Source organism: Copadichromis virginalis, linkage group LG3 (genome assembly GCF_057382275.1).
Source record: "Copadichromis virginalis isolate Kocher_CV1m ecotype Utaka linkage group LG3, C_Virginalis_male_GT1.1, whole genome shotgun sequence".
NCBI lineage: Eukaryota > Metazoa > Chordata > Actinopteri > Cichliformes > Cichlidae > Copadichromis > Copadichromis virginalis.
The window spans coordinates 47,881,709-47,896,236 of record NC_140620.1 but is presented as its reverse complement, the minus strand read 5'-3'; the positions used below and the strand labels follow the sequence as shown (position 1 = coordinate 47,896,236).

The window sequence follows — 14,528 nt, the reverse complement described above, 5'->3', positions numbered from 1 at the left end:
TAAATTATCAACAGGCTAACATCTGATATAGTTGGCTGAGTAGTGCAAAATCTCTATACTATCCCATTGTTACCATGGCCAACTTACTGTGATTGTCCCGTATTATGAGTTACTTCCGATTCCCAAAGTTTTTACCGTAACTGGGAGGTCAAGGAAATATCAGTTTCTACTAGAGAACATTGTTGTACAATGTGAGCAACTAAAGAACTGGAAAATGTATAATAAGGCTGATTTCACTTATGTGATTAGATTTAACAGTAACCCTATACACTCACTGCATGTACTGTTAAATTGAGCTTTGAAAAGAAGAACTGGAGCAAAACGTTGTAAAGCCTTGTGGATCTGATCCATTAACCTCTCAACTTATTACAAAGTTTTGTGTGGAGATATCGTATCGATGCAGAGAAACCAAATATCAATATCTTACTAGATAAATTAAAATAATGGGAATACTTTAAACAAGAGGTCGCCTGATAGGAGGCGACCTTTTTGCAAGCAGCTGCAGTCGGACTTGGACTGGCTGCAATCACTATCAGAGAAAATCTCATAGGTTTGCAAATATTGCTGTCTAATTTATAAGTGCAGACACACGAGTCTGAAAGAGCCTTTGTCAATGAGCACAACTTGAGGAGACTCGACTCAATTAGCTGCTGTATTCTGGTTATATTCCTATAGAACAGGAACGTTGCTGACAGTTTCTATTAAATGTAAATATCTGTCTATGTAGGCAGCAACAGATATGTGATTTTTGTTGATTTATCAATAGTAATATTGTGTTATCTGAAACAGACTGCATGTAATTGCCAACTTGACCCCATTCAATCGCAGACTACTATCAGACTGACACTCTTACACACTCTTAGACTCTTAGACAGGCTCATTTTGCAACAACAACAAAAACACTTAATTGAAGTGAGATAATTTTATCTTACTGGATAAAACAGATACTAATGAAGTTTAACTTTGAGGACATAATTTGCAGTTAAAAAAAGGTGATAAATTCCAGTATATGTTAAAGCTATACTCATGCTTATTGCAAAATGTAAAAAAGTATTGTGATAATATTGTTTCATGGGGTGTCTGGCGATTCCCACCTCCAATAGAGACGCCAGGATTTATGATTTGAACACCGCAAGTCACAGTCGAGCCCTCTCTTGATTACTTCTCAGGTCAAGCATATTTACTACAGCCATATATGCACAACTGGATTCATAGCTACAGTTGTTTTTGTTTTTTGCCACTAAAACTGAAACTAAAGTGCAGAGAAAAAACACTGAGCTGTCTTTTTGTAAAGGCCAGTTGCAGCAGAGCATACATTTAGCCACCACATGTGATCCTTGCTGTGATGCATTTTTGCTCTGGCTTTAGTTTTATCTGCATACAAATGATCGATTTTTTACTGACCTAGTTACAAGAAATGTTTTTGGTGATCCATCATGGCGTCTTTTATTCTGCTTTTTATGTTTTGCTCGCTGATATTTGGAGATATTTTTATTAATAACATGTAAATCAATTTTTTTTTCAGGGTTTCCTTTATGCGCTTTTAGCACCAGTATGCAGGCACATTGATGTGGCTTTTTTATAATCTTATCTGTTTCTCATTTATTTTTACACTTCTGAAGTTCCCATGATTGCACTATATTTCATTGACATGACAAGCGTTGCCGTTAAAGCATTTGGTAATAGACAGGTGGTCTCCTGCACTTGTATGATTTGCCAGTTGTTAAGATAAATGGGTTGTGTTTGGGTGTGATTTAGCATGCTATTAAACAGTCATGAATATCCCAGCAGGGACTCCTAAATGGCATCTGCAGTAAACATTTTTCTGCAGGGGTAAAACAATAACAGAAGGTCTATAAAACAGCTGTTTTTGTTTTGGTTTTTTTCCTCAGGAATCACAGAAGCAACAGTGAAATTTCACCTTTTGTCATAAAAAGAGTGTTTTTTCTTTGTAGTTGTATTGATTAGATTGCAGCCAGTGGGGCAGGTGCAGTTTCTACATCTCATAATCACTGTGGTTTCTTTCCCCTGCTTTACCTTACAGTTAACTTTTGAATCTATCTAATAACACGCGAGCTGACAAAAACAGCTGGAGCCACACCAGGACCCAGGTGTTTCTGTTGGCCACATAAGAATTACGCTTTCATTGCAATCGCTGCTCATTTTTTTGCTGAAAAGGCGCTGCTGTCCCTGAGTGTGGGCTGTATTTTCAGGCCACTGTAAGTTTTTAAAAAGCTGTGGAGTGTATGACACAAAGATACATAATGACTTTTTATAATAGCCTAGCAGAAATGAATTTTCCTTCTTTTTTCCCATTTTTTTCTTGCTTTTTTAATGCACGCATAAAAACAGATTTATGAGTCACCAGGTAACAGAGATTTAACAACAGTTGTTTTGGATTTTGAGCCTCTCTTAGCATATGTTCTTCTTGTAGGTGTTCTTCTCATTAGCTGGCATCTCGAACTAATAACATTATCCCCCCGTGTTACCCAGAATAACCTCTCAGCATGCCGATGATCACACCATAAACCTGCCAGGTGGCAATGGTACCCTCTGGATTTTCAGGCAGTCTGAGGGAAAATGAACACGCTCAATAAAGCGGTTGTTTCTAGAAATACACAAGCCCCCATGTTGTGTCTCCGGGACAGACGTCTGCTACAAGCGAGCTCTTTACAAATCCCCGCTGTCTATGTGACGCACTGAAATGGGTCAGTTGCTTTATAGGGAAATAGCATGCTGTGCTGCATGCCCCAAAATGTTGCCAACCTGTGCGTGGTTGGAGTTTACTCTGAATGTGCTGGACCTGTGCACATCACTCTCCTGTTTTAAGCTGCAATACATAGAATTGTTAGATTTACCTCATGTGGCAAATGTGCATTAAGTGGAACTTGAAATTTCCATTGATGCCCGTTTTTTGCATTGAACCTGTAGAAATTCTCATACTTTTCCTTGTTGGACACTTGTGGTAATCAGAATTGCACCTGTTCTTTGCTGCCAGCAGAGGGCAGCAAGCTACTGACTAAAAAGATGTCCGAGCTGATGTAACAGTTTGCTGCATTCAGAGATCTTTAGCTGCAGTGCTGTGAGAATATTATTGGATTTGGAGATTTAAGTGAGTCATTTAGTTGGGTTAGGATGATATTACATAAGTATGGGATTAGAGTATGTGTTTAAAATGTACTGCCACCACAAATAGGAGGACTAAAAGGAGCAAAGATGACAGATTTGTTTCTCAGTAATGAAAATAGAGCTTATTGTCTACTTTGAACAAACAAAATGCAGAAATTTAGCTGATCTGCGGAGACAGACTGCAGTAAAAAACATCCCACCAAGATAAAAGGTGCAGTAGGTACCCGTAGGAATCTGGAGCTGCAGCCATCTGCCCAGTTTTATCATGCTTGGCTTTAACTCCATCGATGTACATGTAAAAGTGTGGCCATGACAACAAAACCATAATTTTCAAAGGCAAGAAAACAAAGTAAAACAACCCTACAAGATAAGACTGCTCCGAAATCGTGTCAGAATCGCTCTCAGGTACTGAGACTGTCATAAATCCACAGAATGTCTGCACTGCAGCAGTAATTCAGTGGCCCCAAATGCACTCAGTGTAGCTGGGATGCAGCTTTTTCCTATTACAGCACAATATTGAGGAAGGAAATCAGAATATGACTGCATGGAAATCCATGACACCGAGAATTAACCATTTCAGTGTTCATCAGTGGCAGATATTGCTTGAGTGGAGACGATGGAGAGCTGTTTGAATTATTTCCTTCCAGGTCTTTTTAGCAGATATCATAATATGATAACTGTCACTGCATTTTTAAAATATATTTCCCTGGCTAATATATAACTGTGCATGCTGTGGCGCAAAGAGCAGATCCTCACCACCTTGAAGGCTGCATTTCTTGGTCACGTCCTTCAGAGAGCACAGAAATAGCCAAATTAATTTGCTTTTTCTTTGGCCAAGTCGGTGGTTATGAACTTCTTTTAAAAATTCCACACACGTTCAGATGAATTACCACCTTTTCGTTTTATTGTCTTGTTCAAATCCCACCGCTTCTCCTCTCTAATGTGAAATTAATTTCTGAGAATTTGATCCCACGTCCAACAGTTGGGGATTAGATGCAGTGTCTTAAAGGAACCTTAAACCTTGAGATATAATGCCAGTCTCCATGTTGCTGTATTGTGGAGAACATGTTAGATATCATTAAGCAAATGAGCCTAATTCTGCCCATTTTATCGAATGATAAATCACAATTTTTGCCTGTAGCTTCAGGCCAAACGTCTGCTTTCGATAAAGCAACTCTGTTTCCATTTCAATCTGTTTTCCCTCTTGGTCAAGAGTGCGGGCCTCTGTAGAACTGAGGTGGAAATGGAAAAAGGCAATGATGGATTAGAGAGGTAGCTGAGGCAGCGTGCAGCCTCTCAGTTCAGAGGACAGGGGGAAAAGAGCGATTGCCTAGAGACCGCTGGCTGGCTGCGATGCTGACATGTCCTACTGTTGTCTTTCATTTGATTCATATATTGTGAAAAACACTGCTGGAGAAAGAGTGGACGGGATCCCACAGCGATGCCTTTCCCTGACATTAATCTTATTCATCGTGCCGGCTAGTGCTGGTGGCAGCCAAAGAGAAGGTGCTACACGCCGTTTACAACAAATGGCCCCAGAGATGACGATGGTGAATTTGCAGAACTGCAGCCTCTGCATGCTTGTAATCTAGCTTATATTTCACTAGCAGAGCTGCAGGTGTAGTAGCAGGCTGGGCTCATTCAGCTGGACAAAATGTTTTGTGCATTGTGCTCCCGTGTGTGTGTGTGTTTGTCTGTATTAAATGTTTGTTTCAGTGCTAGAGAGAGATCCTTTAAAGCAGGTTTCTCAAGCATAAGGTCCACGGCCCAGAATCAGGCCAAAAGAGACTCCAATCTGGCCCACTGGACAGCTTTGGAAAATGTGAAAAGGAACATAAGTATTTGACTTAACTGTATTTTCCCCCACTGGCACTCTACACTACACAAGCAATCAATATACAACAGACAAACAGTTAAATGGAAGAAAAAAATTAGTTTTTTTCACTATTTAATACTTGGAGCACAGAAACTGCTTGTGTTAGCCAAAGCATACATGATTCAAGAAGCACTTTCTTCCACTGTATTTGACTCAGTAGCGAGCCTGTCAGTCTGTTTCTCAGTCTTGGCCATGACCCGCACCCATGATAAACAGGGATTAGCAGCTAACAGCCAGGGATTAGTCAGAGAATAGGCGACCCCAGTGAACCATTTTGTTTGTATAACACCTTAAAGTAGCCTGTTGACAGACAGTGGCACTCCCTCTCCGCTTTGTCAATTGGATACAGCTAACTGAGATGCTGGCTGGTTGGAGACGTGACTGTGCACCAGTCATATATGTAACCAAGCTGGGTCCTTTTGTCCAGGCTATACAAGGAGCTCTTTCTACACATCATTAAAGATGCATTTCTTGCCACATGCAGGTGTTTTTTCACAGACTTGAAGTGTTTGATTTTCTGAGGGCAAATATCTGTGAGGCTAAGCGCTGCTTCTAAGAACAGATGATTTTGGCAATTGGTTTAATGGTTTAGTCATTTATTGCTTAAAAGTACTTTTGGAGTCAAAACCCATTGATTTATTATCATTTATTATGACTCGGCAGTCTTTTCTTATTGTTATTGTAGCCTGAAAATCTTTACTGGGATTTGAATTCACTGTTGACCTTTAAAAAAGCACTTCAGAGTTTCCTCATTAAGTTTCCCTTCAGAAATATCTTAACGTGGCTTAGTTTCACCAAGGTACTGGAAACATTCCTCTGAGGTTTTGGTCCATATTGACAGGACAGCATCACACAGCTCTACCAAATTCCAGAGCTGCTCTCGGCGTGACACAGCCCTTCTCATGATAACCTACTATATACAACTAGGTCATCTGAGTGCATTGAACTTATTGAACTTATTGTCATGTTCAAGAACCAGTTTGAGATGATTTGAGCTTTGTGACCTGGTGTGTTATCCTACTGCAAGCAGTCATGAGAAGATAGGCACACTGTGGTTACAAAAGGATGGACATGTACAGCAATAATACTCAGGTAGGCTGTGGTGTTTAAATGATCTTTGCTAAATAACCACCATCAGCATGAACTGTTTATACAAGGCAGGATGGATCCATGCTCACATTGTTTATACCAAATTGTGACTCTGCCATCTGAATGTTGCTGCAGAAATCAAGTCTCAGCAGACCAGGCAATGTTTTTTCCAGTCTTTGATTTGGGTGAACCTGTGTGAATGGTAGCCTCATTTCCAGAGCGGTCTTCTGCTGCTGTAGCCCATCTGCTTCAAGGATCAACATGTTTTGCATTCAGAGATGCTCTTCTGTGTTATTTGAGTTACTGCGGCCCGCTTATCAGCTCATAGCACTTTAGGCCTCTGACCTCTGGCATCAACAAGGCATTTTTACCAGAGAACTGACGCTCACTGGATATTTAGTCTTTTTATGACCATTCTCTGAAAATCCCTGCAGATCACCAGTTTCTATTTTCAAAGTCACTTAAATCAGTTTTGCCTCCCATTCTGATGCTCACTTTGAACTTCAGCAGGTTATTTTGACCATATCTACATGCGTGATTTTTGGCCATGTGGACTAAATGTCTTTAGAGTGTTTTTTTTTTCCAAATATATTTTCTAAAAAAGATTACTTGAAATAATAATCAACAGCAATGGCTCTTCAAATAACTCTATATTTCTTTAAGTAGAGCAGAAAGCAGAGACTTTAAAGTTTCAAATCTAGTTATAGACTGCAAAAATACTGGAGGAGAAGTTTGTTGGAAGTGTAATTAATCATCAGCTTCTAACTTATCCTTAACCTGGCTCCAGTCTTTTCCTCATACGTCCTCCTTTCTCTACATGTCTGCTGGTGATACAGCCCTTTTCATGGTAACCTACTTCAGTCAAGTGTTTGTATTCTAGCAGCGGCCTGGGCCCTCTATAAATAGTCCCTGCTGATTGATACCCAGCACAGTGAAGCCTCGTAAGCGTTTGGCTGCTGCTGGGCAGAAATGACTTTCTTGTGTCTGTGCCACTCGACATTAACACACCTGTCCCTGTCATGGTCTAATTTATCTGCCCCGCATGTGTCAGATGCCATCCAAGTTACAGGCAGAGGTTCAGACGCAGGCCTGAAAGAGCGCACAAGTTCAGTCATGTTTCCCCCAGAGACGTGTCTAATAAGGTGTTTTGTATTTAATGTTCATGATGAAGGATAAGCATCTCTGGCCAACTGTAGTTTGGTATGTTCAGGTCTGGATGTTAGAATGTTTTGTGTACAGTTGTTTTAAAGTAATTCTGAGCTTCATAAAATCATTGTAACAAAGGACTGTAACAATGCAGGAAGTACATGGAGTTGTAGTAGCACAAGTGGTTATGCAAATAGGAGTTGCTTTGGTATTTTCCCTGTTCAGTTATTTATGACATTGATGGCATGAAAAAAGGAAACTGCTCCTGTGTCTGGTAGTTTTCAGATGCAGAGCTCTACGTCTGGCCAAGGGGAGGAGTTTAACAAGGTTGTTGGCAGGGTGTGAGTGAGCTGCTTGTTTACAGGTACTTGTTGATTTACAGTCCTCTAGGGTCAGCAGGGCAGCACCAAAAGACACATAAGTTCCCATTTTTATACATCCGGAGGTTGTGTGGTCGGAGGTGTTTGGGTTTTCCGTTTTATTTTCACAAATGAAATACCTCAGGAATGCCTCGGGGGAATGTGGGAGGACCGTTCAGTTATTGCCAAACTGACAACACAGTGCAGGAATGCATGCATTAATTATGACAACGTTTCATACAAATACCCATCGCTATATTTCCTCAGCTGTTTATCAAGCTTGGGTTGCTGGAGACTGTTATAAGCTGTCATAGAGCAAGAAGGCAGGTTACACTTCGGAAACAAAAACACACTTCCTGTTGCGTCTGTTTATAGCCTGGCCCCAAATGATTTTGGTTTTATTGTTTTGTTTTTTCAGTTTTTTATGATAGGCATGCTCTTTAACTGGCATTTGACTGAATAATAAGGCTATGTTTTAAATTTTAAATCATGCTTTTTATTTGTTTTTGTTTCTAATGTCTCTGTAAAGCACTTTGAATCACCTTGTTGTTGAATTGTGCTATACAAATAAACTTGCCTTGCCTATGTAGTTGAGTTTTTTTACTTATTAGAACCCTGTTCAAATTGTGCAATAACAATTATCGGCACAATGTGAATACCCTCCCAGTTTCTCTGGTTAGAGCTCCTTTGTGTGCTGCTATCCTGCAGTTTAGCCCACGAGACTAATGAGAAGTGATTGATATCATTAAAGCAAATTTATAGCACTGGTGACTATTTTAACCAAGAAGGACATCTCTGAGCAGCAATAAGTGGATCTGAGACAGTAGAGGAGAAGAAGAAGGGGGGAGGGAGGGTAGAGTAATTAAGCAGGAGAAATGTTGGAAGGACTGGATAAGGGCAGTGCATGAGGAGTGATAGAGACAGATGGCTGAAGGTGGAATCTCTGTCAGAAAAGGCAGAGAAATGCTACTTTTTACATTCCTCTGAGACACAAGCAGAAATCTGTGGAACAGACTGGAGTCTCCTGCAGCCCTTCTGATAAACCTGACCGTGCATGACAACCATAAGAAGAAAAAGATACATGGAAGCATGCTTGTTTTCTTTATATAAGTGTTTCCCCACCTCCTTTAAATGAAGTTATGAATCTAAAGACTGAACCTGGGATTAGGACCAAGGCCACCACTAGAGGGTGCCTCATAGGCCCGCCGCATTCAGACAAACAGCGCTATCAATAAAAGTGAGTGAATATTGGATCTTATGAGTGGATGCGTTACATCTCCCATTCTTGGCAGTCTTTGTTTGTATGATGTATGATATTTTTTTATTTATTTGTAAGATGTGATGCTTGTATTTGTGCTTGCTTTAATGCAGATCTGAATGTTTTTTGGTTATTGCAAAATTTTATGGGACTTTTATGGGACTTTGGCTGTAAATCAACAGTTTTGCTAAAATCTGGTATGTTTGCATCATATAGTATCTTAATTGATGTCCAATTAACATGCACACAGTAGAAGGAAAAAGAAGGAAACTAAAGCACTTCTAAGAAAGTAGCTTTTAAACATCTAGCCAAAAACTCCTCTGTGCTGTCTGACTGTTTAGGAGTGAATGGGTATTTTGCTGCAGCAGATTTGAACTTCGCCAGGAGTTTGTCTCTCCATGTGATTCCTTCAGATCTCCCAAATGCACATCAGTAGGATCTGCAGCGAGTGAATATGATGTGCGATTCCTCCTGTTATCCCACAACTCTGAAATCTATGGGCTTCTACAAAAATAAGCCTCATTTTCTGTGCAGCTTTGGTAATATTAGATATGTTTGCAAATTACACATGATTGTTTTGGTAACATCATGTTAATTACAGTGGCATTACTATTTCCAGACAACACTGAGCCCTACATGGGTCATACAGTTATATTTTTAGCCTGAATTAGCACAGTAAGTCAGTTTCCTTTGAAGCACCAGCACATGCCCTGGGCCTTGATTGATCCTCAAATTGATCTTTTACTGGCATAATAGGAGTAACTGCTAAATAAAGCTCACTTTATCCTTTATGTCAACCCTAGAGTCTATTTTTTGCTTTACAATGGGGAGCTGGTTTCTTATTAGTCCCTGACTGGGGTAATATCAGGAAATTCATCTTTGTGGCACTTTTAGGTTTTTCTTATTTTCGCAGTTAACAAGGTTGAGAATTTGTTACCATTGCAGCCACAGATTAAGGGCAACCTCTTTGTTTGCTGCTCCACAAATGGCATCAGTCCCATTTGTTCTTACTTGAGGGAAAACGAGGAGTGTCAGTGCTCCCAGTGGACAAGACCTATCCTTCTTAAGTAACTGTTGTAGTTTGTGGATGTTGCTCTGTGGGCAGATGCCTGTAGAAATGAGGTCAACAAACCACACCAGGCCTCCTGGAAGAAACCAAACAAAACTAGGTCATGGAAAAGAGATGGCTCTCAGCTGGCCTGCAGAGCTTTTTAGCATGGCACAATATATGCTTTGTTATGACCGTTTACCCTCAACATTAACAAAGTCATTCACCACAATACGTTTTCCATTTGCGTTCTTCCTGTGTGTTTGACATTGTGAGTCCTGCTAAACTAACAGTGCCTATGGTAATGCAAAGTGAAAAGCAGTATTAAAAGGACTTTTACATTATTTTGCAGTATTTTTAACTCTAGCAGACTCTGCTGAATTCTGGTTATTTACAAGGAAGACATGGTCTCTTTTCCATCAGTTGCAACTTGAAGGATTGGCGCCTTTTTGTGAGCTAGAGTACATTACCCCACCACATAATCCCCATGTGATGCATTTCCTTGTACTTCTAGGAGTGCTTACTGGCAATCCACTTCTGCTGATGAATTTCAAACATGATGGCCTCCCAGTAATTACAGTGCTAATGATCATTTGTACTGCATGATGGTGGGTGTAATTTGCCCATTCCCATGACATCGACTAAGTTGTTTTTATTTTTCTCATCTTAAAGGCATTCATTCAGTAAATAGCTTTTTTTTTTTTTTTGCAAGAGAGAATTGTGCCCCTCCTGATTTAAAGGTTCAAAAGGAAGCCTTCATAATTAACTGAATTAAAAGTTTGTTGATAGGATGACTGCGTAACACTGAAGTTAAAGTATGTTTCTAGCATGCCTCTGAATGCCACTTCCAAATTAGGGTTGCAGTTGTTTGGTCTGACACAACCCACAGTATTAAACACAGCAGGCAGCTGCAAAACCCCTTGGTAGAAATGAGATCATAGATAGACTATATTTCTAAAAGTATTCACTTGTTTGCCTTCACACTCATAAGTTAATGAAGTTAAGTGAAATACTATTAATCTATATGATTGGCCGAATATTTGCAGCTAAAACAACTTCATCTCTTCTAGGAAGATTTTCCACAAGGTTTAAGAGTCTGTTTATGGGAATTTGTGACCATTCTTCCAGAAGCTCATTTGTGACGTCAGACAGTGATGTTGGACAAGATGTTGTCTCCCAGGTTGGATGTCAGTTAGAAGATGGAGATGGCTTCTGTTGTAAGCTGGATGAAACGGTATCTCCAAGGGGAGAAATTGATGATTGTAGTAGACTTTAATGGCCATGTTTAATGGGAATAGAGAAGACAAGGAGTTGTTAGATGGTGTGGTGACACCACTCCATCTAACAACAAATGCAGGAGAGGAGATGTGGTGGATTTCGCCGTTTTGGAGCATAGTCAGCCAATATTTTGGAAAGAGAAGGTTTATAAGCGTGAAACCTGCTGTGTTGAAGAATTTGGAGATGATGGCACAGACAATGAGATGGAAGGCCAAACTGGAGGTTTCAGAAGGGAAAGATGTTAAGATTTTCATTTTGAGTGACCAGAATGGACACGATTAGAAATGAGCTCAAATGGACGGTTTAGCAGTTTGGAGACAAAGTTTGGTTTGGACATGAGGAGGCGGGAGAGCGGATGAATATTAGACAAAGGATGCTGAATATGGATGCCACTGGCCCACTCTTCTTTACAGCATTGCTTTAGTTGATTGATGTTTGTAGGCATTTATTTATATGCAGCACAATTAAGACCATGCCACAGTAAATGTCTGGATTTTGACTAGGCCATTATAGCACCTAGATTCCTTTCTTCTTCAGAGTTCATGGTCGACTCAATGACTGCAAGGTGCCGAGGTCACGTGGCTGCAAAACAAGCCCAAATCATCACTTTGGTCTTGTCTGTCTAAAGGACATTCTTGGGTTCAATGCACAATCTGACATTAGGGTGAATTTGCTGTGCTGTCCATTGGTATTGTGTTAGCACATACCCGAATGTTACAGACCAACAAACAGCCAATAATTCTCCTTTTTTCTTTTCACTGATGTTGAATTTATCAAATTAGTTTGATTAGCAACAACTTTCTTGTAGTTAACCTCCTTATTCCTAAGGAAGCAGTAAGACTATAATTAGTTCTTTTTCATATGGCTGAGCCAAACTAAGGTACAGTTTAAAAGTTTATATTAGCAACACTTTATTGTGACTATAGACTTGTTTAAAGGTTTACTTTGTTATAGCTTAGTGCGACTTTTCCTGTCAGATGAGGTTCAGTGTGGTTGAATTTTCGATCTATGTTCTGCTCTGTAGTTCAGCCTTCACTCTTTTTAAGTGCCCCCTAAGCTCCTGCAGTCTCTGCATTGTCCATAAAACTGGCAGATAGTGAGCCTTTGTGGTTTAGCTCTGAATCTGTGAATCATGAAATAAAAAGCAGCCACACAGCAGTAAACCCAATCTCCTGCCTCGTATTTTTTGTCCTCTCCATCAATGCTCACGGCAACTTCTGCCACATTATTAGTGAGCCAACTAAAGGTGGCCTTGGTGAATTTTTTCCTGTGCACTATAGCTTTAATGAATGATTTAGCGTCTCAGAATGAATGAATGTTCGCACTACATCCAAATGCTCAGACCATCCTTTGGTTCAGCTTTTCAAGCTTTTTTGAAAAATACGTCTTTAAGGTAAAAAAGGACATATGTATCCCAGACTTACTGATACTATCACTGCTGTGCATATTGCTTCTATTTAGCCTCACACTGAGTGTTTGGAGAGTTTGAAGGAAGACTGATTGGCTCTTACTCAAATACATTTACATAACCAACTCCCACATGAAAGGCTACCATATACAACAAGATTAATGTATTTATTTTAAATTGGATCAAAGTAACAATATTTAAAACAAGCCTATTCAATCCCTGAGAGATGGAAACATTTGTTTTTCTTCTTTGAAAAATTAGTTTGAACAGCAGCTTCCTCCACTGACTGATCTGCAATGAGTTCCTGGCCGGCATATCAAAATCGATGCCCTAGAAAATCTGTGATTCTTTTCAAGCTCAAAATTTGCATCTAATTTCACACTTTCAACAACATTTTGGACATTTCCAGGCTGGAAATGAAAACATGGAGATAAAGCTGTGTCTTCATCCACAACTCAGACACAAATATAACCGAATGCAATGACTTGTAAATCATTTAACCGGCACGTTTTATTGTAAATAGTACAAAATTAAACGGAGAAACGTTTGTGTTTTTTGATAAATATGCATTCACTTTGAATTACACGCCATCAACAGGGAAATGAATGTGTCTGGCATTAAGGTTGTGTACTGCAATGCCTGAGGAAAATAAAAAAGAGACTGAGTTTAAATCCAGTGTGGACTTTTCTGTGTGGAGTTTGGATGTTCTTCCTGTGCATGCATGGGTCCTACAGATAATTTCAAGAAACTCTTAAAACACACTTTTAGATCACAGATCCCTCATTTAAGTAGTGTTTCCATTTCAGAATCAGAATCAGAATGGGTTTATTGCCAGATGTTGAGGTTTACAACATTAGGAATTTGCTGCGGTGCTTCAGTGCAAACAATAAGAATTAAAGTGCTATGTAGAAAGAAAGATATGTGCATGAGATATACATGAGATATATACATGAGAATAAGAATTAAGAGTGCTACGTAGAAAGATATATACATGAGTGCAGGTGGTGATCAGTGCCAGACATGAAATGATGCAGTGACACAGCGTGGGGTCATGTGTTAGTGGCGGGGACAGTCATGTGGTTATTGTTCATGTGTCCGACAGCAGAGGGGAAGAAACTGTTCTTGTGGCGAGAGGTTCTGGTGCGAATGGACCGGAGCCTCCTGCCTGAGGGGAGCAGGTCAAACAGACTGTGTCCAGGGTGAGAAGGGTCAGCTGAGATCCGGGCTGCACGCCGCAGTGTCCTGGAGGTGTACAGGTCCTGCAGAGATGGGAGTCTGCAGCCAATCACCTTCTCAGCAGAGCGCACAACACGCTGCAGTCTCTGTTTGTCCCTGATAGTGGCTCCAGCGTACCACACGGTGATGGAGGAGGTGAGGATGGACTCGATGATTGCAGTGTAGAATTGCATCATCGTCCGTGTTGGCAGGTTGAATTTCTTCAGCTGCCTCAGGAAGTACATCCTCTGCTGGGCTTTCTTGATGACGGAGGTGATGGTGGGCTCCCACTTCAGGTCCTGGGTGATGGTGGTACCCAGGAAGCGGAATGAGTCCACAGAGGTGATGGGGGTGTCAGTCAGGATGATGGGGGGGAGTGGGGCTGTGTGCTTCCTGAAGTCCACAATAATCTCCACTGTCTTCTGGGCATTCAGCACCAGGTTGTTGTGGCTGCACCAGGACACCAGACGTTCAACCTCCCTCCTGTAGGCAGACTCATCCCCGTCAGAGATGAGCCCAATGACGGTGGTGTCATCTGCGAACTTGATTAGCTTGACAGACTGGTGGGTGGAGGTGCAGCAGTTGGTGTACAGGGAGAAGAGCAGAGGAGAAAGAACACAGCCCTGAGGGGAGCCGGTGCTGATGGTCCGGGAGTCCTAGACATTCTTTCCCAGCCTCACATGCTGCTTCCTGTCCGTCAGGAAGTCAGTGATCCACCGGCA

At 40.7% G+C, this 14,528-nt stretch overlaps 1 protein-coding gene across 4 annotated transcripts in view; it reads left to right on the top strand.

Annotated features, from left to right (window-relative positions):
• The window catches only part of kcnip4a (potassium voltage-gated channel interacting protein 4a), a 165,674-nt gene that overhangs the window by 16,656 nt on the left and 134,490 nt on the right, over nucleotides 1-14,528 (top strand). The window lies entirely within an intron of this gene.